Raw genomic sequence first — 25,201 nt, forward strand, 5'->3', positions numbered from 1 at the left:
CCGAGGCGTTCGATCAGACTAGGCCGCGGGGGCAGCATCTCCAAAACCAGAGGAACAAGCACTGACTGGGTTTTATTTGGCCGTTTGCTCGGCGTGACAAATAATCACTTCTTCTTCTTTTTTTTAAGATTGAGCCACATTTCTTGTATCGTGGTCAGTCTCTTCACCTTCACCACCCAGTGCGCACATCTGACCCGCGCGCAGCGCACTTCACCATACACTCGCCCCCAAACAGCAGCTTGCTTGCGCTCTTTTGCAAAAAAAAAAAGTCCTTTTTTTCTATTTGGTCTGTCTGCTCTCCCCTTTCCCCCTATATACCGTCTCTGCCCGGAGGTTTACACAAACCGGGAGACAAAAGTTCCACTAGGCAACGGCCCGTCGAGGAATGCTGACCTTGGCACGGCCAGTGGAACCGGGGCCGATTCTCTCGTTTCTTTTTCTTTTCTTTTCTTTTTTTTTGGGGGGGGGGGGGGGGGGGGGGCGTTTGAATTAAGACGCATTTGACCTGCGCCAACTTCCCGGAGGTGCATGGCTGGCACGGTGGTGAGGGATGCATGCCCGGAGCCATAGGCACCGACCGACTGACCGGAGCGGACAGCCGAATTAAGATTAAGAGACAACGTGCAGCAAAGACCACTGGTAAAAATAAGCCACGCATGTGCGACCAGACTGCAGCTGAACTCAGAGTAAGATTAGCACATTACAGGTCCTGCATTCACAATTGAGTAGCAAATCGAGGTAAAAGAAAACTGTTGGCAGCAACAGACATACAAAGTGTCAAAGGGAAAAGTGGCCCAAAGGCAGAAGAATGGACCCTATAGATTATTGCTAATACAGTGCATAACATGTTTTGTGTTTTTGAGGAGCAGATAAGTTTAATGAACTAATAAGTGAATAAGTTTAATGTTTTTTTTACAAAGTGTCAAAGTGTTTTTGTATTTTGTGTTGCTCCTCAAAGTAACCTAACCGGTCAGATGAATGCAATAGAGGGGAAAAAAGGACAGCATTTTAATCTGACATTCATTAAAACATTAATCTGGGAAAAGTTTCTTGAAATGTTATTACTCAAGTAGAGTACAAGTACGTCAAAATTGTACATTTACTGCAGCAATTTACTTGAGTAAATGCACTTTGTTATATGCAACCACTGAATGTGAACAGAACAGCATTAGAAGCAGCGAGATAAAGTGGAGACAGAGTTCTGCAGGAACACAGAAATACTGTTTTCATCGACTTTAGAGAATGCGCACTGTATTACTGCTGGCACGACCGAATGCTACAGAGAAAAAAAAAGAATAAAAGGGGGGGGGGGGGGGGGGGGTAGTTCTTTGGACTGGACTTTGGTGTTGCTTCACATCACAAATTCAGTGAGTTTGTTCTTTCAAAAAATACAATAGATATATTTCAAACATACATTTACACAGAGTAGAATAGTACAGAATAAATATATTCTCAGCAACTGAGGGCTAAAAACGTATCCGTTAAACTTTGCCTGTAAAATAGGCATATTAACTTTTTAAAAAACAGTTGTTTGTATGATAACTATATATATATATAGTTCATTTGTTACATGATATAGATTGATATCTCACTTCTCTATAATATTCAGAAAGCCCCAGAGACAGGTTTTGGCCTTTGATATTAAAAAGAGGTCATTCCATATTCCTTTACTGACGTTTGATGTTGAAATATAGGCTATACCGATACAGACTGATTCATCTGTAAAAAGTAACTGAATCCCAGAAGGGCCTTAGAAATGCAGGTGGAGGCTTAATTAAAGTTGAAGTTAGAAAGTGTACTTAATTACCAAAAGACCCCAGAGAACACGGGTCGGCCCCTTTGTACATCAAGGTAAGAAAACGGATTAGACTTGAAGTGTTTACTGAGTGAAGAATAAAGCTTTTTTTTGTTTTTGATTGATTAGGGTTTTGATTACAGATTTTAACAGGCAGGAGAATTTCGGAATGTCGTCCCGTTCACTCTGCACTGAAAATGCTCTGAACTACACTCTGATCAAGTCTTTATCAGGGTGCAATTTTCAGACATTACCATAAGGAAGTGTGCAGGAAAACACACACACACACACACACACACACACACACACACACACACACACACACACACACACACACACACACACACACACACACACACACACACACACACACACACACACACACACACACACACACACACACGGCCAATATGTCCACCTGCAGGCTGAGCGGTGAGATTAACAACACCTGATGGAGAAGGCTGATTGGAGGAGCCTCGGGCCCTGCGAACCGCTGATTGGCTCCGCGGAGGATCTGGCTAACTGATGCCGAGCAGTGTGTGTGTGTCTGTGTGTGTGTGTGTATGTGTGTGTTTGTGCCTGCCTGGATCTCTCAGGGTATCCCACACTCCCCTGCCTTATCAGGCAGCTACACGGCACTGCTAGAGGAGTGCTGCTCTCAGGAGGGCAGGGCTAGCAGCGCACTGCTTATCTTCGACCAGCAAGGAGGGTTTATAGGTCTGATTAACTCACCGTTTGTATGTGTGCTGCGTGCATGAGAAAAGAAGAGAGAGCTGGGAGTGTATTGTTGTGTGTCGTAGGCTAATGTGAGTGTGTGTGTGTGTGTGTGTGTGTGTGTGTGTGTGTGTGTGTGTGTGTGTGTGTGTGTGTGTGTGTGTGTGTGTGTGTGGAGTGTAGTCGTATGCAGTGGTGGCTGGGTAAGAGGATATGAGTGTAAGAAAGGTGTTCAGTAAGTGCTTGGTGAACCACAAACTGAAAGATGAAATACACAAACACACACACGTAAACCCCCTTCACGGGAGTCGTATCTCCCCCGAGGCTCAGAGTCACCCAGGTAGCACAAAGGCACAAAACCACACAGCGCCCCTTCAAAGGCACCGTCCTTGTGATGCATTTCAAAGCTCCAAACTTTCCACACAAAAAAAAATATACGATTTTCCTCCTTGAAAAATCAATATCAAATTGCACCACTTGTCATCGTGATGACCGGATTCGCGCACGCTCCCTGACAAGAGCGGTGCCCGGTGATACGATTCTGCCTTGGTTTTGGGTCCAGCCGGTACCACCAGAGAGTGTCATCATCCGAGGGGGGGAGGGGAGGAAGAAGAGTATGGTCGACAACACCCCCCGCCCTCCCCCAAGCCCAACCCACGGGGAAAAAGCAGTGCCGCTATAATCTGTTTTCCTGGCTCTCCATGAAAAGAGAGAGGAAGAGCCACCAGAGCATCGGTCCGCTTAGATCTGCTGCCCCTCACCCCAACTGTCGATCCACGATCTGCTATCTCCTCGCTCCCCATTTTTTTTCTCTCTCTGTCTATCTGTGTCCCTCTCTTGTCCCTGCACCTCATCCTTTGCTCCCCCAGAATCTCCCCGCGGTCGCACATCACCGCACATCCATTTCGTTTTGCCCATCGTGTTTCTTTTCTCACACCTCCATCAATGAGGTCCACCACAGTTTCAGCCATGCTAGCGGCATGATTCAAGGCAGGGTGGAAGAGGGTTGGTTGATCTACCCTCTGCTTTGGGCCAGCCTGACAATATCTCAGCAACGACTGGGCAGATTGCAACGAAAACGTGTGACATTCACGGTCCCCAGAGGATGAATCCTTCAGATTTTTTTTGTGATCCACGGCTTCTTATTTCGCACCACCAGGTCGACATATTTTTGGCCGTTTACTCATTTTTTCATGAAACATCTCTCGGGCATCTACTGGTTAGATTGGCGGAAAATATGTGCAGACATTCTCGGTTCCCAGAGGATCAATATCACTGGCCTGACATTTTCTCGAGCACCAAAATGAGATTGACCTTTAAGCTTTTTGAGTGAAACATCTCAGCAAATGCCGGATGGATTGTGATCACTATGCCGATCCCTTGGCTTCCTCTATAGCACTTGACGACCAAAACCCTTGCAAAAACGAATTACATTCCCATCATCCTCAGAACTCTGCGTTTATTACTGATTAGCAAATGATAATTAACATGGTAAACTAATGCGGTGAACGTGATGAGTACACATTATACCAACAAAACATCAGAATGTTGACAGTGTCATTGGGAGTGTGTTAGCATGCGGATGTGAACGTTTAGCTCAAATCGTCCCTATGCCTTAATAGCTGCTAGCATGGCTGCAGACTCCTGGTAAATTAACTGTATTTATATAGAGCTTTTCTAGTCTTATCGACCACTCAAAGCATTTTACAAGCAAGTCACATTCACACACCGTTCATACACTGCCTGCACAGTCGTCAGGAGCTAATTTTTCAGGTTAAGTTTCTTGCAAAAGGACACATCGGCACACAACCTTGGAGGAACCGGGGATCGCAACATCGGCCTTTCTGGTTTGTGCCTCATTCGAATAAATAATACAATCAAATTGATTTCAGCAATCAGCAGGGGAGACAGGATAAAGGAATCATTATTACTCTGATGGTAAATTAAAAAGATATTCAAACTCAATCTTAACCGTTATTTGTCGTGTCAGCAATTTTGTGCGTGTGCTTCCAAGCAGGCAGCATGTGTGTGGTCATATAGACACACAGAAACAAAGCCTTGGCACTCCACAACATCGGTAAGCACCTACATTATGATGGTAAGCGTCAGAAACAGTAAGGTTTCAAGTCATTTCTTTTCCCACTCTTATCGGTCCATCATGTTTTCTAAAACAGACAAAAGTCAACAACCTTAACTCTTCTCAAAAAATGAGTTCATCCATAAACCGCCATCATTCACCAGCCTCCTTCCATCATCTTCTCCGCTGATATTTTGAGAGCAGCATGAGATTTTAATGAAAGTACAAAATGTTCCTGCCTCGTTTCCTAATTTTTCAATCCCCGCTCCTCTTTCCCTTCGCTCCTTTCCTCCGTCCCATGCCCTCTTCTTACTGTGCTCCCTCTTTCACACCTCTAAGGGGAAGGGGAGGGGGGGTAATCAATTTATGGATCCTTGCCATTCAGTCTGGTCCCCCACCCCTGTCTCCGTCTGCCTCCATTTCCCATACTCTTCCATCAATTTCCCCGTCACTCCCTATCCTTCCTCCCTGTTTCCTCCTTCCTATTCTCCTTCCCTCCTCACCCAAATGACACCCCCACCCCGCTCACCAGCAACCCCGTTTTTAAATGGGTGGAGTCTGTTCTGTGGTGCCATTTTCTGTTTGGTAGTACATCCAAGAGAAACATGAATATTCATGACTAATCCGCTCTGCGCCCTCCACCCCCAAACCGCCACCACCCTCGCTCGCCCTGCAGTTGAAGGCAACACTTGGTAGTGGCACATGGCGAGACAGCTGTTGCGAACCAAGCCAGGCATCTGTGCAGTGGGAGAGCACGAGTATCAGAGAGAGCGAGGCAGAACCCGAGCAAGAGACACTGTTAGAAACAGATTTTTTTAAAAAGACGGAGATGTCGAGACGGAGCGGCGATAGAGTGAGACAGATATACAGTACGAAGAGATAGAGGGGATGGCGAGGAGTGGGCAGGGGTTTTTTCGTCGGGGGCATCTGGGCAAAGGGAAAGCCAGACAGACAGAAGGAACGGGGCGGTGGCAGGGTCATCTGGGTGAAAGGAAGGGGGACGAGCCAGACGGAGGGAAATGGGCACTGATGGGAGGGTCTGTCTGGGGATGGGGAGGGAGACAGATTGAGAGAAGATGGGAGAGGGTGAGGGAGGGAGGCAGGAGCAGACATATGATCATTAGAGGAAACCTGGAAAGAGACAGCAGGGGAGACGAGATAATAGAGGGGTGTCACACACCTGACTTTCATGTTTGGGGAGAATAAAAAAGAAGCACTTTCCTGCACATTCAATGACAAAGAGCGGTATTTCCCAAACGGAGGACTGGGACCTTCCTCGAGGGTCCCGACGTAAATCTCAGGGACGGTCAGGATCAGAGTTGTGGCCAGGATGTCAGAACTCCTGAGGTCATGACCCCCAAAGTCCCACAGGATTCCACTGACCTAAGAAACTTTTAAACCAGGTACCAACTAAACTCAATGAAAAATTCTTTTAACATTCACTAAATTTAACATTACATTTATTTTTTCAACTGGGGGGGTTCTTCATTCTTATTTTTTATAAGTCAAGATCCAATAAGTGTAATAAGTGTCCAATCACAGACAACTAACTTCTTCTTCGTGTCATTTAAAGTTCCCAGATTTCCAGAAATATCACCAGGAACATGACTCCCGTGACCTCAGTGATGCATACACAGCGCAGGTCATATTATGAGCAAAGACATATTTTTAAAAAAAAATCTGTTACGCAAAAGACCTGAAGAGTTTCGTGACTGTGTCTTGCATGACAGACGTCTGCCAAAGTCATCGAGAAGAAGAAGTTCCTGCTACAGTGGGTGTCTCTCCAGGACCACATTCTGCCATGATGACACACACACACACACACACACACACACACACACACACACACACACACACACACACACACACACACACACACACACACACACACACACACACACACACACACACACACACACACACACACACACACACACACACACACACACACACACACACACACACACACACACACGGTGGAAACAATACCTGCCACACTGTTGGGACAATAACCCAGATGATGTCATAGGGATGTCACCTCAGGTTGGTCTTGAAGCCTTCATCAGCAACTGAAGGTGGTCAACAGTCGACAGGTGTTGCATTACGGGAAATGTAGGATCCAAAGTTTATGAGCTTCACCTATACATATAGTATGGAGACTAAACCCCAGGAAACCTCAGCCGTTGCTGCTTCAGCCTACACCATGGTTGATTTAATCTTTCTCTTGCGAGTCCCCCCAACTGTATGAAAATACAAAATGAAAATGCCGGAGTGCCCCTTCAAATCAGTTCATTTTTATGCCCATGGCAACCTCAATATGTGGATAATACGACAGCTCCATAAAGTGTGTTCACCTCACACGGTTTACCTTTTTGACAGAAACAAATTTAAAAATTACATCAGGAGCAAGAACCTAATGTTGATAAAGAAATGAGTGGGGAAAACTCTGTCAGTGATAATCCCAGTGAAACCTGCCCGACACCCGCAGGCTTGAGACACTTGCATGTCCACAGACGGAGAGAATGCTCCTTTGCCAGCCTTGCCCAGCCTGTGCCCCCTCTCTCTGCCCCCCTGTAGCACCCTGTAACCCCTCCGCCCCTCCTCCCTGCTCCATCTCCTGCATCCCTGCATGGGGCCCCAGTGCTGGCTGCCATCTCCCTCCCTCACTCCCCCACCCCATCCCACTGTCCTCCACCATCCCCCTCTCCGTTCCCCACCCAGACAGAGGGTCTAGCTCTGCCCTACATAGCAGTGAGCGCAGCAGGCTGGCGCTCGCGAGGAACCCTCGGGTCTACTAACTGTGTCAGGCCTCGAGACACCTCTGTGATCGACACCGACCGCCACATGAGGGGAAATAATAAAGCAACTGCTACCAAGAGATTTTGCCGTGATTGATGTTGTCAATATGTGGAGTCTGGGATGAATTTCTGCTCTCTGATCCGATCCAAACTGTCGCAGAAAGAGCCGAAGGTCAAAAGCAATAACAGACAGCAGCTGCGGCGACAACGGCGATAACTTTAAACAATCAGAAGCTCGAGTTGAACTCGAAGTGATCGAAGGACATACAGCATTTTAAGTTTAAAAAAGTAATTGTAATGTATTGCTTACAAACATGACTGATGAAGGAAGCCTGCACCTCAGATAGGGCGGTCTTGAGTAAAAAAAAAAGAAAAGAGAAAAAGTACAGTTTCAATTAGTGGTGCCCATGAGGTAAATAGAGCTGGTCTGTGTTGCCTCTAAAGCGTACCATGGCCTTGATAAAATTCTGAATCATTTCCTCCAGTGGCACAAAAAGGTTTTGATTAAAAAACTTGTTTCCTCTGGGATAAGCCCTAGATATCTTTGATGAGTCAATCACTCAAATTATTTGGTGATTAGAATTCAGGAAGAAACACTGAGGGCATTTCTGAGGAAGTGTCACTGATACTATAATTATACTAAAAAAGATATCATGATACACAGATATATATCAGCGTAGACACTTCATTCGGGTTTTTTGTACGCAAAACGGTGCACAATATGGTTTTCAGACTTTGGCCTTTAGGTAGCAAACACATAGCAAGTGACTAAACCACAGTCTTTGCAGATGTACAGTACAGCGTGGAAGGAAACATGCAAGCGTGCACAACATGGAAACATCGTGTCACAGCAGCCCTGCGGCAGAGGCACGTCGCATCCAGAACAAGAGACGATTTCCAACTCGAGAGCAGAAGAAGAATGTAACAAATAAATTTAAAAAAAAACAGAGACAAGAGACAGACGGACTGATCACTACAGAATGAGGGAGAGACGGGGGGAGCAATCTATCCTACCATCCACCATGACCTGGCAGAGAAGTCACAACACAGCTGCCACCTGAGCCCGGGGTCACTCTGCCTCTCCCACGCCATTCCACACACCGCCACGCTGCCACTCCCACGCCAGAATCCTCTTCCTGGGACCGCTGATAGATATATAATTATATTTTTAAAAAAACACGGTCAGTGAGGGATGAAACGCACGGATGCGGTCACCAATCAGGAGCTGTCTGTTACCAGGGTGCTGCTGCTGCACGAGTGATAGAGAGGGGGTGTGTGTATGTGTGGGTATATACTGATTGTATGCCCTGGCGTGCGTGTGTGTGTGTGTGTGTGTTGTGTGTGTGGGGACACAGAGACAGAAATGCCACGGAGCCCTCTCCAAGCAGCTGTGCCTCTCGCGTCGCCAGTCCAACTGCTCCTGTTGCCATGTGCAGACACACCGAGCCACCAGCTCTGCAACCGAACACAGACGCGCGCGCGCTCGTGCGAGCGTCTACATTTTTTTGGGCGAGTGGTGTGTTCATAATTCCACAAAAACAAAAAAAAAATTTCACGAGTCACATTGTGGGTAAAAAAACGATACTTTCTATCTGCCGTGCTTGGTGCTGATACACATGTTCCAGGAGGCCCCGGGCCAAGCTCAGATGTCTGAGCCAGGGCGCTGAAGGGCTTCCACTGGACGCTCCGCATGGCAGGTCAAAACTGTCAACAGCACTTCTTTTTTTAACTTTAAAACAAAAATGATTTTGAATTAACTTTGTTTTTCATCGGCTGTGCTCAGTTACATTCGTGCAGTAACTCGCGTCACCCACCTCGATAAAACACCAAACTGCAAAGTCAAATTCACCTCCAGTGACCCTAAACTAGATACACAGGTGATTGAAATCTGCAGTGCACTCTTCCATTAAGTTTCAGAATAAGAAGTTTTTGTAAATAATAAATGTAGTTATATAAAGTTATTAACTGAAATATATATACACAAATGATTGAAGATGTTTATTTGCCATTATGACTCATTTTTTTCGTCCTTTAAAGGGAAGAGTAAAACCAAATGCATTTCTGACAAAATATGCCAACTGGTATTCAGCATTTTACATACAGTAAATATTTACTTTATGGACAGTCATGACATTCCTTTCACTAAACCCTTTTGACGCCGTGGCTCCACACTATGAACTGTATGAACCTTCATGTCACACTGTGCTCATGCATTGAAACTCTATAGTAATCTATAGTGTAACTAATCCTAATCCTAGACCTAATTAATCAATTTCAGCAGTTTCTCTACATGTCGACGCTACATATTAATGAACACAAAGGATGTTTAAGACAAAATAGGACATGAATATACACACCAAATGCTTGCAACTGATAATGAAGGGAATGGCATCTATTAATTGAGAAATAGGTTACCGCGATTATCATGGACTCAAACGTAAATGTCAAAGTCACAGTAAGACAACTACAAAATCAGCCTTTTTACGATCACCTGAAGAACAAAGACTCCAAAGAATGACACTGGTTTCTGTTTCACCAGGACTCAGAAACAGAAACCTGCATGTGTTTATCTTCAGTTGGCTCGACTGTAACTCCGTATTTAAGACAGCTTAAATACTACTGTTTGTTTGCAGCCTGAAGCACTGCATAGTTCAGATACATCTCTGATCTGCTGCTCCACAATGAACTGCCCAGACCCCTCAGATTATGAGGGACAAGTCTCTGCTAACTGCCCCCCCACCCCATCCTCCCCAGCCCCAGAGCCAGAACTGCACGTGGAGAAACAGATTTTCAGTTCGTCCCACATATGTGGATCAACCTCCAAGAAAAACCTGAGGTCTGCTCCAGCCCTCGCTTCTTTTAAATCAGGGTTTAAGACTGTCAGTTCAATCTTATCTCATTGCACACTGTGATTTTTGAATCACTGTTTTAGCCAATCAAAAATGTTAAAAACATACTACTTCAATGTCTTAATATTTTGTCTTTTACAGCATATTAGTGTTTTTGATGCTTTATGCAAAAACTGCCTCGACGTCAAATTGAAATTACAGCAAATGTTATAGTGAGAAATCAAGAAACATGCTCAGTTACATTAGCACAGTCACAACTAAAGAGAAATGTTAGTTATCAACGAAGTATGTCGCTGTGATATTGGATTCAAAATTAACAAAGTTTTTTTCTGAAAAAAAAAATATAGATAGTGCTTAATGTATCGAATATTACTTTACCCCCTACCCATTTATCATCTACAAGCTGTAATGATATGAGCAGTTTATAACATCTTATAGTGGAGTTATAAGTCAGATTTGAAGTCACCTTCTCATTGATTGTCGTGCTTTTCTGCGACTGAATGTGATGCACCGATTGTGTTTAGTTGCAGAGAGGAAGGTAGGAAAACTCTTCCACCAAATCGTTTTCAGTGCCATTCCACATACATCACTGCCCAAGACGCCCCCCTCCCTCTCCTCATTGTGTGCATGCGAACCTGGGGTAGGGGGTCTGTTGCTGATGAACAGAATAAAAACAAGCAAAAGTCGCTCTCTTCTGCGGCATAAACAGTTTGTCATGTCCACATGAGGACGGCATTATTGTGGATAGGATTTAGTCACGCCTATTATAGAAAATAAAAAGAAACGTCTGAGGGAGAGATCAGGTTTGCCCCTTTGTTTTGACTTCTGTGCTCAATCCAATGGAACGGCGGATTTTATCTGATGCATTGCATCTATTGGATCAATCCGCCTGCGTGTCTCTGCCGGCGCTCTCGCCAGCGTGTCTCTCCGCTTTCCTTTCAGTCTCATGGTGCAGCTCGGCCTCCGTCGGTCCTCACGGCCCCCGTGTACCTGCACAGCCCCCGCGACTCTCCTCATCTCCATCCAGAGCGCAGTCGGACCTGTGCGCGGACCTGTGCGCTCATGTATGGGTGAGTGGGTTCATTAACCAGGCACTGACAGCTTGTGCCATTAACATCGCGCGTATTCCCAAGCGGAGACCCCCGCCCTGAGCGCTCGCGCTCTGTCTCCTCTGTTTTACACATATAGGTTTTACATAGTGGGTGACCGCACAGTGAGTGAGGGAAGGAGGGAGTGAGGGGGTTTGGGGCGGTGTGGGGTGAGTGGCAATTACAGGGCCAGTTCCGGTGTGTGACATAGCCAATGCTCGACAGGCCACGCTTGGCATGCATCCAATGTTTTATGGATTTTTTTTTTTTTTAAATCACTAGACGGGGCTCCATAGTGTGACCCCCCATCTCTCCTCCATCCATCGCTCGTCAGTCATGATTCAGCCCCGGTTTTTAATCCAGCCAGCGGCCTCAGCTGGGCCTGAAGGCTGCGGGGACTGGGCGCACCGCCTTCATGACCCCCGGTAATATTGAAATGGATAAAGCGACCTCTCTCTCTCGCGCTCTCGCTCTCTCTCTCGCTCTCTCTCTCTCTCTCTCTCTCACACGCAAATTTTCCATCAGAGCTGCTTCACCTGAAAACACTTCCGCAGACAGAGCGAGGCTCTGCTCCCTCTCCTCTCTTGTAGCCCTGTTGCCCCCTCCTCCCCTCCCCTCTCTACCCCTGCAGAAAGGCCGCTGTTATGTAACTGCACCAGATTCCCCCTCACAACACAGGTCAAGAGCTCACACACACTGAAAAGCCTCGGATCATTTCCAGTGAGGTGCACCCCCTCGGAAAAGTGTTTGATACAGGCCAGTGTGGTTAAACATGCACCACACTCACCTAAACATATATTTATAATATATGTATATATGTATATTACTTTTGCACTCCAGCTGAACACACTCTTGAGTTCTCCTCTGATGAAGTTCTCCCACACTCGGAGACCACTGCGGATTTCTCATCGCCCGGCATCATTTTTCCACTCAAGGCTAAATTTATGCCCGAGAGACAGGATACGCTAAAAACTCCAAAGTTTACCCTCTCCCCCCGCGCTCAAGTCGTAATTTGTCTGCCCACTGGTTTCACTTATTAAGTTTCAAAAGGTTTCTGGGCAACGCGGTTTGAGAAAGACGGGGGGGGGGGGCCGTGGCATTTTTTTGGCACGCCGCTCTGCCCGTCCTGCCCAGAACGAGGAGGTTACCATGGCATCAGCGGGCACCTCATAAAGCAGACCATTGTTGGTTTGGTGCTTGTGTGTGTGTGTGAGAGAGAGTGTTAGTGGGCCTTGTTTAAATGTAGCCATGGGGTCTGAAAACCAGGTCCCACTACACTTGTGGGGTCCTACAGACACCACGAGTTGAAATGACTATATGAGGGTTGAGACTTGGTTTTAGGGTCAGACACGGATGGTAAAGGTTAAAGGTTAAGGGTTAAGGTGCAAGAAGCTCCCTTCTTGCACGGGGCAGTGCAAGTCTGCGGTGAAAGCTAAACACAAAATTTCCTCTTGTCTTGACAATCGGTTTGATTCTGATTGCTTCTCAACCTGTCTTTATCACTTCCTCGTGAGGAACGCACACGCACAATTTTCCACCTAATCAGTAGGTCTGTCAGCTCGTCGCGCAGAAAACGAAAAATCCCATAACTGTTACTCCCATCATCATTTATTATCCCTAATCACAAAAGCAACGTGTTGCCAAAAGTTAGTGAATCCGGAAGAATCTTCAGTAACTCTCTCTCTCTCTCTCTCTCCCGGAGTGTGTGGTGGTGGCGTGTGCAGATTCTCATTAGAGCTGGAAAATTGCTGAGAAACATGCGCTGCATGCTTAAAGAATGGCCACCATAATTAGAAAATGAGCCCGCAATCTGAAATAACCTGGGGGGCTGGGGGGGGAGGTTTTATTTTCTTGTTGTTTCTCGTCGGATCCATTAGCAGAGAGAGAGAGAGAGGGTCGGGCTATAATACAGGTTTGTTTGTAATTGTTTCGGTTCCAAATTGCCCAAAACACTAAGTTACTATGTGTGAAAATCTGGACACAATTTGCGGTCCCCTTTGTGGGGGGGGGAAAGAAGAAAGACGAAGGGAAAAAGTGAAAGGAGGGAAGGAAAGGGGCTATTTTCAGTTTATAAAAGTGTCGGTGGGAGTTGAAAAGCGTGGGCGACAATGACCTCTGACAGGTGTATGCTCTCTGGCTCACTGCAACCTTTGTGTCGGGGGGCGACGAGCCCGAATGTGTGGAGCGCTGTGAGCTGCAGATCAAGTGTGGAATAACGGACGAGAGGCGGCCAGAGGGGCGAGACGTGGCACACTCTGCTGGCGTGTTTGGAGAACTACAAACTCTACTGCTCTCGCAGCTGGAGGGGGGGTGGGGGGGAAGAAAAAAAGATTGAAGGAATTTGTGATCACACGTCGAATAAACATGTTCGGCTGATGTATAATTCCTGCAGGACTCCGCGAATCATGATTTAATGTCTGGATTAAAGCGGGATGTATCTTCCGTAATCCCGTTGATCAACATTAAGAGATGAGAGATGGAGTCACTACGAATTTGTGTGAGTAGTTAAACTTCACCACTCTACCATATATTAATTTGTACGTCACCACGCGAGCTGGAATTCAACACATTAACAAACAATTAATAACCCTACTTGCTTGTGCCATTTAATATTAGCAATGTTGTTGCAGTTGTGTTACATGCCTCTGTCGACCCCGTCTGTTGTGTCGAGTCATATTTACATCAGACGAAACATAATGGAACTCTCTGAGAGCAGAGCATAGTAGCTGGAAATATGAAGCTGGTTTTCAGATGCAGACACAAAATCAAATCCATGTTGTTGTTTTTTTTTTTCTTTCTCACTCCTTTACACTGTGGCCTGTCAGACACGTGTTACCCTGAACTGTCATCCAGCACCGACTACATGTTTTTGCTTTTAGAGAGTTATTTCCTAGACTTACACGTCTTTCAACAAAGCAAAGCAAAGCAAAATCAAAGCAAAATTAAATATATAAATGAAGTAAAAAGCAGCTTCATATTTCTAGAGAGCTGGTGCTGTTCTGTTCTTCTCTCAGAGAGGCTGATCACTGCTCTGTGTAACCGGATTCCAGAAACATTCACGAATGTACGAAGTAACTGTGAACTGGCATTCATTAGCTGATCATCCATAGGCATTAACCCTAATAATATAAAGTTATGGTGACTTGATCGTGTTTTAATGGTGAGGAATTAAGTATACATCCTGCATGAAGTCGCTCATCAAATCATCATCGCTGCTTTAGTTAAGTCATTAGTTTGGTTCCTTTGCTGTCAGTGGTGACAGATTTTAAAGTAGCAACATTTCCGTGTAGAAATATACGAGTAGAAGTCATACATGAGGTATGGGCAACAAAATAGATTAACAGGAGTAAGAGCACACAGTATTAATTTTTACTATTGGATTATTATTATTATTGATGCAATAATGTGTGAGTGGAGTAAAGTCAAATGGAGTGGAATTGTAAAGTAGATATACTGGAAATACACAAGTACTACACCAGGCTCAGCTAATTAATACTTCTCGTAAACAGTCTTTCCCACAAACAAGAAACACAATTTAAACAGAATAAATGCAAAAATACATGATTATATGAGAAACTGACGCCACACTTTCCACCACTCTTTATATTGAGTGTGAAAGATTTTTCATAAAATGACAAACATTTTTTTTTGATCCTATCGACCACACAGAGTCCTGCTGGAGCAACCTCTCATTACACCGCAGCTGATTGGTAAACTAATAATGATTACACCAACATGATAACTTACAGCATATTCCTCACACACACACACACACACACACACACACACACACACACACACACACACACACACACACACACACACACACACACACACACACACACACACACACACACACACACACACACACACACACAGCTTTTATCTGTTAGAGCCCAAAAACTACAGGCTTCTGTTCTTGTTTGTTTTAGTTTGGTTTTTTTAAATGCTTCTTCATTCATATGGGGTTGAATATCGTCAACCTGCGGGGAACACTACACGAAAAAAATTATGCCCAAAATGATTAAATCGTCACGTGCAGCCATAGTTCACTCTACCTCATGCACGTTTGACATCGGTGCAAGTTGAGTTTCATACATAAAAAAAAGGAATGGTAAACAAATAGAACCAAGAAAAACTCTTCTGCTACGTAAGGTGAATAAGCGGCAACATGTAAAAGTAACAGTGTGAAGAAGGTTCACACAGATTGTAACGTGTGTATATATATATATGCAGCCACCTGGAAGACACTCTTACTTGCCAAATACATGCCATGTCTAGCCTGGGCAAGCCAGGCTGTTCTGAGTGTCTACGTGCATGTGCGTGTGCCTGTGCGTGTGTCTGTGCATGTGTGTGTGTGTGTGTGTGTGTGTGTGTGTGTGTGTGTGTGTGTGTGTGTGTGTGTGTGTTGTCAGGTCTGGGGTGCCTGTTTGATCCTCTGCTGTTGTGCAGCATGTGGCCTACAGATTAATGCTTTAAATGAGACTCTCTCCTGCTCTGAATGCCCCCTCTGTTTGCTTACAAGGCGCGGGTGAGAGAGTGGAAGGATTTGAGAGGGTTTTTTATATCTCCTCCTGTTGGGGGGGGCATCCTATTGTGACTGAGAAGCTAAAGAGGGGAGGCATGGTCACAAAGGGTTAAAACCTAAGAGTGTCTTTTTCTGGCATAATAACCAGAATTGGCTTCTTCTTTTTTCTTTTTTTAAAAGACATGTGGAAAACAGCTCCAAACAGATTTTTAGTTTAAGACAGGTGCCAGCTCTGCCATCTGTTTTCAGTTTTACCTCCCTCTCGGTCTGCTCTCAGCTGATCCCCTCTTCTCCTCTCTCGTCAGTCCTGATGCATCCGTCTCTCTCTCTCTCTCTCTCTCTCTCTCTCTGTCTGTCTTTCCACCAATCAGATCAGTTGGACACCCTCCCCATCACGATGCACACACCGTTTAGGTACCTGGAAGAAATCAAAAGCAGAGGGTAAATCGAATGAAAGGAAAATTTATTAACTTCAGGTATGATATCTTCTAATATTAGGTTCTAAATGTGCTCACAAGTATATACACACAAACACACACACATACACACATGCAGATGTATTAAGGAGTGTGTGAAAAATTGTGGGGGATGAAAGGAGATTTATTTACTTTTTTTATTTTTGTTGAAGGGATATTTATATATGTATGTGAGGGGAGCTTAAGCAGTTTTTTTTCAAAGTCAAGAGAGGGTCCAAATAAACAAGATAAAATATAAAATTATAATTCCAAAAATTATCTGCTGTTTTTTTTAGTGCCCAATACTAAAAGTGCAATTTTCAACCAATGCCGTGAGAGTTAACATGCAAGACTAAAAAAAAAAATGAACACAACTTGACTTGACTGTTAAACCAGTTTTAGTTTGTCTCTTTTTGTATGATTTTAGGTATTAATTTGGCAAAATTTGATAATTATCTTGTTTTAAAAAGTTTTTTACTTGTTTCTATCTTTTCATTCATAGGTATATTCTTGAATTGATCATGAATAATTCTTATTTCAATATTTCTTGTCAAGTAAAATTAAGAAATAAACAGTGAATTTGAGGAGAAAAATTACTTAATACAGGAGAAATGATTTTGCTGCATGGACAGATAATTTCACTGTGTATTAAGTAATTTTCTCCTAAAATTCAGTGTTTATTTTTTCAGACTATTTTAGCTTTTTTGCAGTGTGTGAGCCTGTATCAGCGCATATCAACAAGCATTAATATGGGCATGGTTGAAGCAATAATAAAGGATTTACATTAATTAAATCATACACTCTGAGAGAGAATACATCAGCTACACTCATTTCACTCTGAATCTTCGAAGACAGAATGCTTCGTCCTCCTTTTACAACTCCCTTTTTTATTTAGTCTCTCCATTAATAGTGTACATATTATTAGTCACACAGTTACTCTCTTACGGCTTGATTCGCAAAATGGGGACACTGCAAATAAAATAAAAATAGATGACAGACCGCTTCACCGGGTGAAAATATATAACACAAAAATAAAAGTTTTGACATTTCCTCACAACTTGGACGAAATATCTAACACTGCGAAATTAGTTCCACTGACACGAGCGCAGTTCCGACCTTAGAGAAAAATCTGTGGAGAGGAGAAGAAAAAAAATGTTAAAAAGATGTTGCAGGGAAAATATCCCTGAAGGCGAGAGGGGCAGCTGAACTGTACAGCCCACTGATGCCATGGCAAAGTTCTCCTTCTGGGCCTTTTACATGTCATGCTGCACACAGGCCAGCTGTCCCTGTCCCCCCCCACCCACACCCACACACACACACACACACACACATACACAGATCCTCGTCCCTGCACTGTACTCTGAGCGTGTCTGTCAGGAAACTAAGACCAAGGAGAGAGAGTTGCCAGATGTGGAAACCTCCTGGACTTCAAAAAAGGATGTTCCACGGTGCGAACCTGCTCCTGCATTAAATGTGCTGTAAGCATGTTGGTCGGACCCGTGTGTGCAACAGTCTACTGTGCATTAAGTGGGGAAGGGGAATTTGAATTTTTTAAGCGCACGCGTGTTGCTCCTTTGGAAAAAGATGCCATTTCTTGTGCAAAAATATCGACCGTAGTGGCCAACTGGATGACTTATGAAAATACATAAAAGTGAAAACACATTGTTGGCTACCCTGTCCGCAGCTTCCCCCACGAGAGAGAGGGGGCCAAGCCTCATTTAAAGCGTGGCGCCTGGGCCGCGTCGCTCGGCTCAGAAAATGTGCGGCTTCGACCTGGTGGTTTCTCCCTGGAACGGGGCCGACTGCTAATGAGCCCGTCAGGACAAAGGTGAGTTCTGAATGGGCAGAAAGAAAAGTAAACAAGCCAGGTGACAAATTGCAAATCAAGCGAACATCAAGTAGACCCGAGATGGGGATTCTGGTCCACGACTACAAACTGGCTTCACAAGAAAAACCCTGTGAGCGTGAGCGCTGTGAAGAGTTGCTGAGGCCGGAGTTTTTTTCGGTTTTGTTTTTGACACTCTTATAGCATGCAGGTGTTCTTTTCAAAGGCCGTCCACTCCGCAAGGGGCTTCTTGGCCGCTGTTGAATGTTGGGCTCCCAGGGTGTTTGTTTGGGTTCTCTTTTGTATGCTTGGTGCCTATGCCTGCTTGATACCTATTCCTCTTCTCCTTGGTTTATTCAAGTGCACTTTCTTTTTTTCAAGAACGCTTCTGAGGCTTTATCCAAAACTTATAGCTTGTTTTTCCATTCACAAAAAAGGGAAAGAAGCGAAAGCAAAGGGAGACAGTAAACACAAGTTCACAAGCCGTATATAGTCATGTAGTGGTCCAGGAGAAAAAAATGACTGCCTTATTATGAAATCTATATGTGAGCGTCATCGTAGCTTGACTTATTTCTGCTCTACAACCTTGTGAGTTCAGATCACAATCAAAAAACTGGTTTGTTAGTATCACACTACATTCAAATCGTGTCTGCCGTTTTGGCCCGCCATCTCTCATCGTGTGTGTGTGTGTGTGTGTGTGTGTGTGTGTGTGTAAATTCATCAGTGTGTCACACCGAGCCCTGTTGTGCCAGGCAGCCCGGCAGCGGCGGTGCCACTCTGTGTGGTCAGGGCACAGTGTGTCCTCTCAGCTGCTGTTTCGAATTCACAACTAACTCGACAGCGGCATCCTCGCTCGCTCACTCACTGCAGCAGATGGCGGCGAGCTTGCAGCTCGCGTGTGCGCGCGTTTGCCCATTTCTTTTGGAGAGGCAGCTGTGGGAAGCGAAGCTTCGCCCACTGCTGCGTCCAGCTTCGTGTGCAGGCAACAAAGGAGGAGGACAATTGAAATAAAAACTCTGGAGTTTAACAGATCAAAGAATCCAAAAATTAAAAAACAAAATGGGATGCTCCCAGTCAAGGCTTGCGAGTAATCTCGCATATCGCTCTGTATCAACTAGGGCCAGTTTCATTGGAGAGTAATCCTTGAGATTATATCCCTGCGTGGTGGACAATGAGCATATTGTTGTGATCTTGTTGTCGTAATCCAGCTCAGCACCGTATGCAATAGACAGCAACGCTCCACAGAGAGCTGCAGCGGTGAATAACGCACTGTCCAATCTTAGCACATAAATCCATCTGCCACCAGGCGTCTCTGCAAATATCTCCGCCAGAATCAGTATTCTCTGGAAACAGAAGCAAAAATGATTGCCCCCTTTATATTTTCAATCAGATCATATTTGTTTTCAATCTGTTTCTGTTCATTTTTTAATTCGGGAAGATGCAAAAAATTTCGCAGGCCATGACGTGGTCCAGCCGTTCGAGCCCTCCTGGAGTCTAGTGCAAACATGATTTCAATTTTGGTCATAACCTCCAGTGCGCAGAGCGGAGACAGATTAAAAGAGAGGATGGGGTGAGGGCCATCTGTTTTGCAGTAGAATCAGAGAGACAGAGGAAGAGATCTGGAGGAGCCGAGGCTCATATAGAAAAAATCGGCAGACTCAGGCCAAATTGTCAGTCAGTTAGTAGATGGGATGTCACGCTAGCCAGACATGCTAGACAGGCGGGCGGCGTTGCCCGAGGAGGAATCCTACCATTTAATGTGCCTCTGCGACCCAGCTGATTCACCACTACACCATTCGGTCTAATGGGTTTTGTTCTGATGAATCACTCCAGGTTTCCTTAATGGCAAAGCCAAACGCGCTGCTCTAACATTGGGTGACAAGGGCACCTTGGGTTTGCAGATGTTCGCGCAGATGACAGATGGCGCCGGCGCAGCTAAGGGAGCGACGGGAACGGTGTCTGCGCCAGGCCGGTGCCACATGTACCACCCCTCCCTCTTAAATTCCCCTTCTGTCCCCCATCCCAAACATCTCCAAAATGAGGGGAGTATAACTAAGTCCAAGTGTCTGTACCTATGCGTGTGAACGTCTCTACCTTGTGACTCAGCAGCCTGCAGTTAGTGCTCGGGGGACTGTCCAAGCTGTAACGCAAATGTGAGTCCCATGTATTTGGGAGGTCCAGGTTAATTCAGGTGGCAGCTTGGACTTTGCATCATTCAGCCATTCCACTATCTCATATGGGAGAAAATACCAACTTCATGAGTTGACTGAATACACCGTCTGCGACTAACAAAATAATGTGTCCAGGTAAATGAGAAACCTGTAAAAGGGTGTAGCACCAAATGCTGGGCCTTATACATAAGCAGTCTCTAAAGCTAAGTTATATAACATCTTAGTTCTTTGTACCCCTACAAGAAAATGCTTACCATACTGCATAATAAAAAGACAACGGCCCAAGAAATCACTAGAGTCCCTCAGAGAAACCTATTTTTTTGGAAATACAACGGTCAGTCTCTCAACCATTTTTTAATGAATGTTATGACACTAATTAATTAGAAAACACTAATAATAAACAAAAAAATTTTTTAATTCCAGGCTTTCCAATGGTTCAAAATACAAGGCGCGTCAATTGCGATGTCCCATGGCAGGGATCCTATTTATTAAATGTTATTATAAATCCCATGCATATATTTATACGTATACATATGTTACATATTTTTCCTGTTTTGTGTATTGATGTTCATGAAACATTACAAATAAAAACAATGATGACCCTGTTGTCTTAATGTAAATTATAACGCGTGCATCGAAGACTTAATCACTACTAAACTGTTTGCTGCTCGGAGTCTTACTAGCTCGCACTATCACTTGATTTGCTCGAAAATGGAAAGTGCATGCAAGAGGCCCTGTCCTCAGGTTTGGGGACCCTTCAACCAGTCGGAGAAGGAAACATTACAAATAATAAGTAAATAAGTAAGTAAGTAAGTAAGTAATACTACTATTCTATTGTACGTTCTTTCCTAATCCAATTTATTAATATTTTTCCTAATCTAATATTTAACCTATCACAAATACATTAACCAATATCATATTGTATGTCCAAAATGTCCAATCATTTGCTAAACGCACCTTACTTTGGCATATGAAGCAGTCAACCACTCTCAAGAACACTGTTAAAACTCATTTCCACATTTTCCACAAAGTGAGGGAATACTACAGTGACATTAACAGGGCTGGTTTTCAAATGCAACCTGTAAAGCCACAAACTAACGACGCTCCTTGGCTTGGACGTAACACTTAAAGTTAAAACTGTGGGTGCTCAGATGGTTAGTTTGCGGATAGCAAATATAATAAGAAAAGAAACCACCCTTGAAACTGCTCTTACTACAGCTCAACACACATCACTTCAGCACGTTGAGTCTCGTTACTAAGATATGAGCGAACAGTTGTTATTTAGTTGTTCATTTTATTGTTGCTCCTGCCGGCTTTTGTTGAATCTGGATGAGCGCAGATGTGCCGAAGGCTCCGTTTCCCCCCCCACTGACGTGGAAATCTCTCACAGTGGCTCTGGAAAATAAATGAGACTCCAGCACTGTACATGTTTTTGTCATACTGTACCTAACCGCCCCATTAGTGGTCACTACTCTGGTGATTTGGCAGCAAGGACGCATGCTCAGTGCCTTTGGCGAGAGATCTCATAGAAAACCGGTGACATTTTACAAAAATACCAACTGAAAGTGCAAACAGTAATGGCCCAGTTGACCGAGTGATAGCAGTAACACTGATGGTCCGACTGCGTCCGCGGCGGAGAAAGCCTTCTGATTGGATCATTCGCTGCCAATGAGCAGAATGAGGCATTCAGGGGTGGCAGTGAGAGCAACGATGCTGCTGCATTAGTATAATGTGGAATAATCTTTCAGACTTCAGACTCAATTGAGGTCTATGAATAAAAAGAGGAATTTGATTTGCAGACAGAATTAGGAGGCCTGGAAACCCCAGGAAGCCACAGAGAAGAGGAGGAGGATGGCTGTGAACAGGTAGAGATGATAATTACCTCCATTCATCTTCGCTGGACCCGGCCACTGTTTTATGAAGGTGGATCGGAGTGCTGGCCCACATTTGATGAATCTCCCCTTAAAATTAGCGGCCGCTGGTGGATAGAGAGCCTCCATCACTCCGTATGCCTCCATTCATCATCTCATTAGGACCCCGGGCCAGGCCTGAGGACTCCCGAAGAGAAAGGAGAAAGCATGAGCTCCATCATAACTAAACATTTTGGGAATGTTATCGTGGCTGTTTACAAATCTGTCAAATTGGGCACATTGCGCACAGTTTTCATAAGCCGCAATCTGTTCAATTCCCAGGGCTGTGCGATCATTTGTAGGAGAAAATCTTAATGTATCAGGGGCAGAGAGTGGCACAGTTGTTTACCATCGCGGGAATCCATTGCCATTACATGCCGGGCACAAATGCCAAGTTCTTATGTAAACCCAGTGTGTGTGTGTGTGTGTATGTTTACAGGAGTGCGCTGCTCTTCAGGTGTTTACATGAGCGTGAGATATAAAGATTTGTGATGCAAGATAATTTCGTTGAAATGTTACAGCCACTATGTGCCAGGAAAGGCAGTGGGGGTCCGGGGAGTCCCAGCTTTTTTACTGCACTTTCTGCTGCAAAGTGAGCAGAAATAAAAGCTCTATGGTGGTTACACTCCCCCCCCCCCCCCCAACCCCCACCAATCATCTCTCCATCACCCCTCTGCCCAGGTGGATGAATCTCCTGGAAAAAGCCCACAGCCACCCCTGCATCGAGACACACCGCTGACTGGATCTCCATGTGGTACATCTATCACCGTAAAAATGCTCGGCCGCTCCCCACTGAACGCTCTCTATCCTCCTCTGCCCTCCACTTTCCCTCGCACACACACACACACACACACTGCAGCCCCACCACCACCACCACCACCCAAACTCCAGCACCCCAGCCCCCTTCACAAAACCGCTTACGCTGGCAGTTCTGAATTGGGTTAAGTCCAAGTTTAACATTAGTAAGGGGGGGGGGGGGGCTGGAGTGTTTAAAAAGCAGCCTGCGGAGAGCTGCAAGAGTGATCACAGCCATGACTTAAGCTCCAGTTAAAAAAAAGGAAAAAATCTGCTCACTCCTTATTACTTTGTTGTGAGCATGATAGTCTCTCTTTCTTTTTTTTTTTAAAAAACCCACAAATTGAGAAATCAGTAATGTAATACAGACGTGCAGATTTTATGTTTTACGGGAGGAAGCTTAAGTTGTCTATGGGCAATTTACATTTGCCTTGCCAAGGACAACATTAGTTACTTTGGGATTATTAATTTCTGCGTGATGTTCCTGTGGAAAGCAGTAATTTATCAGCAGCACTGCAGGGACTCGTCTTACCAGGGACCCCTTTTTTCTTTTCACCCCCCCTCCTTTACTTTGTGCAGCATAGCCACAGTGTGCTACGGTGCTGTCATTACCAGGAAATGGAGACATTTTGGGGCTCAGCTCTCTTTTATTTGGATTTCGTCCTCAGCCCTTGTTCTGGGGAAATGCTGACAAATCTCGTTCTCGGGTGCCAGATTCGGAGTAAAAACCCTGTCATTGTTCGGGGGGCCAACAAAAGAGTGGTTAATTTAGACTCAATTTATTATGATTTCGACTCTGTGTCGACAAATAGTAACACTGGCTTGGAAAATTGCTTCACAGTAACACAAAACCGTGTGTGTGTGTGAGGGACAATGAAAGAGAGAGTATTCTATTATTTCAAAGAAAATCCCTCAATAATTATGATCCTTTGATATGTCAACATGACAACTAAGAAAAATGCCCGTGACTGTTTCGTGCAGCTCTGAAAAAGAAAAAGGTTAAAGTAGATTTCCACATGGCAAAATCCTACATAAGTAAACCACAGCTTGTAAAATCATGGCCTGTGATAACAGGATTAAATGGGTGCAGTGAAGCAAAGGTCATCGACATGAGACCAAAGCGTGTGCAATTGAAGCATAAATTTTGCATGTGTTTATAAGATATTAGACTGTCAAAATTGTATTAGCTGGCCCACACGGGCAGCCACCGGTGATGCTTTAATTTAAGTCGTCGTGGATTGTGGCATGGAATGGATTAAAGCATGCACAAAAACAAACATCGATTATTCCAAAAAATAGTGAGGGGAAAAAAGCCCATGTGATTTTAAAGGTCTTTTTCATTACATTAGGTGGAACCCGGATTTTTTTTTTTTTGGGGGGGGGGGGGGTTTCTGCTGGAAAAATAATTTAAACGGTTCATTGATTGTTCAAATGGTCAGATATTCATTCTCTGTCAAACACTGTATCAATGACACACAATAAAATCCTATTTCCTTTGTAAAAATTGATAACACGAAAGCAAAGTGACTAATACTAATCATATTACCAACACACACAATAAATACCTCATATATCCACAAGATCCCTCGCAAGTCAAACATCTACAGATTTGATTCACAAAAGAAATACATGCAAATTGTAACACGGTCAAGAAGCTTAAAGATGCCCTCCAGATGTTTCAAGACTCTTTGAATAATCATCTGTGACTAACGTGATTTTTCCACAAAAAAAGTTCAGTTATGAAATTTTAAAAAATGGTGAAAGCGCACACTCCTCTTCTCCCTCGCTGAACAAAATGTACATTCTGTAAATATTAGTGTGCAGCGGGATTCGAGTTTTCACATAACACTTTCACATTTGACCGTAACTTATGTTGTCTCCGAGAATTAACGTGAGCAGGGAGGAACTTTCCTCCTTCAGCAGAAGAGTGTGAAAACAGCCTGTCGGTGCCAAACTCTGCACTGTACTGTACTGTACTGTACAGTAAATCATTCTCCGAGGTGAAGCACAAACATCCAACAGGAACTAACAGAACCCAGATTTGAGGGGGACATTAAAACTGTAAATGTATTATTTTAATGTTCATAGGCAACTTTTTTTTCCCAGTTCCTGGCACCACAAGGAAAGACGAACCAATGTTGGTGTTAAACCTCAGCAGGAACAGATGTGGCCTCGCACATTTGACCAACACAGGAG

At 44.5% G+C, this 25,201-nt stretch overlaps 1 protein-coding gene across 1 annotated transcript in view; it reads right to left on the reverse strand.

The window, feature by feature from the left end:
• nfixb (nuclear factor I/Xb) overlaps positions 1-22,348 on the reverse strand; it is a 155,372-nt gene extending 133,024 nt beyond the window's left edge. The window contains exons 1-2 of the mRNA XM_035615086.2: positions 22,183-22,348; positions 16,105-16,267 (exon numbers count right to left, since the gene is read on the reverse strand). The gene's annotated coding sequence lies outside the window, so the exon portion shown is untranslated. The remainder of the gene's footprint in view (positions 1-16,104; positions 16,268-22,182) is intronic.
• Between the last annotated feature and the right edge of the window lie 2,853 nt (positions 22,349-25,201).

Source organism: Scophthalmus maximus, chromosome 17 (genome assembly GCF_022379125.1).
Source record: "Scophthalmus maximus strain ysfricsl-2021 chromosome 17, ASM2237912v1, whole genome shotgun sequence".
NCBI lineage: Eukaryota > Metazoa > Chordata > Actinopteri > Pleuronectiformes > Scophthalmidae > Scophthalmus > Scophthalmus maximus.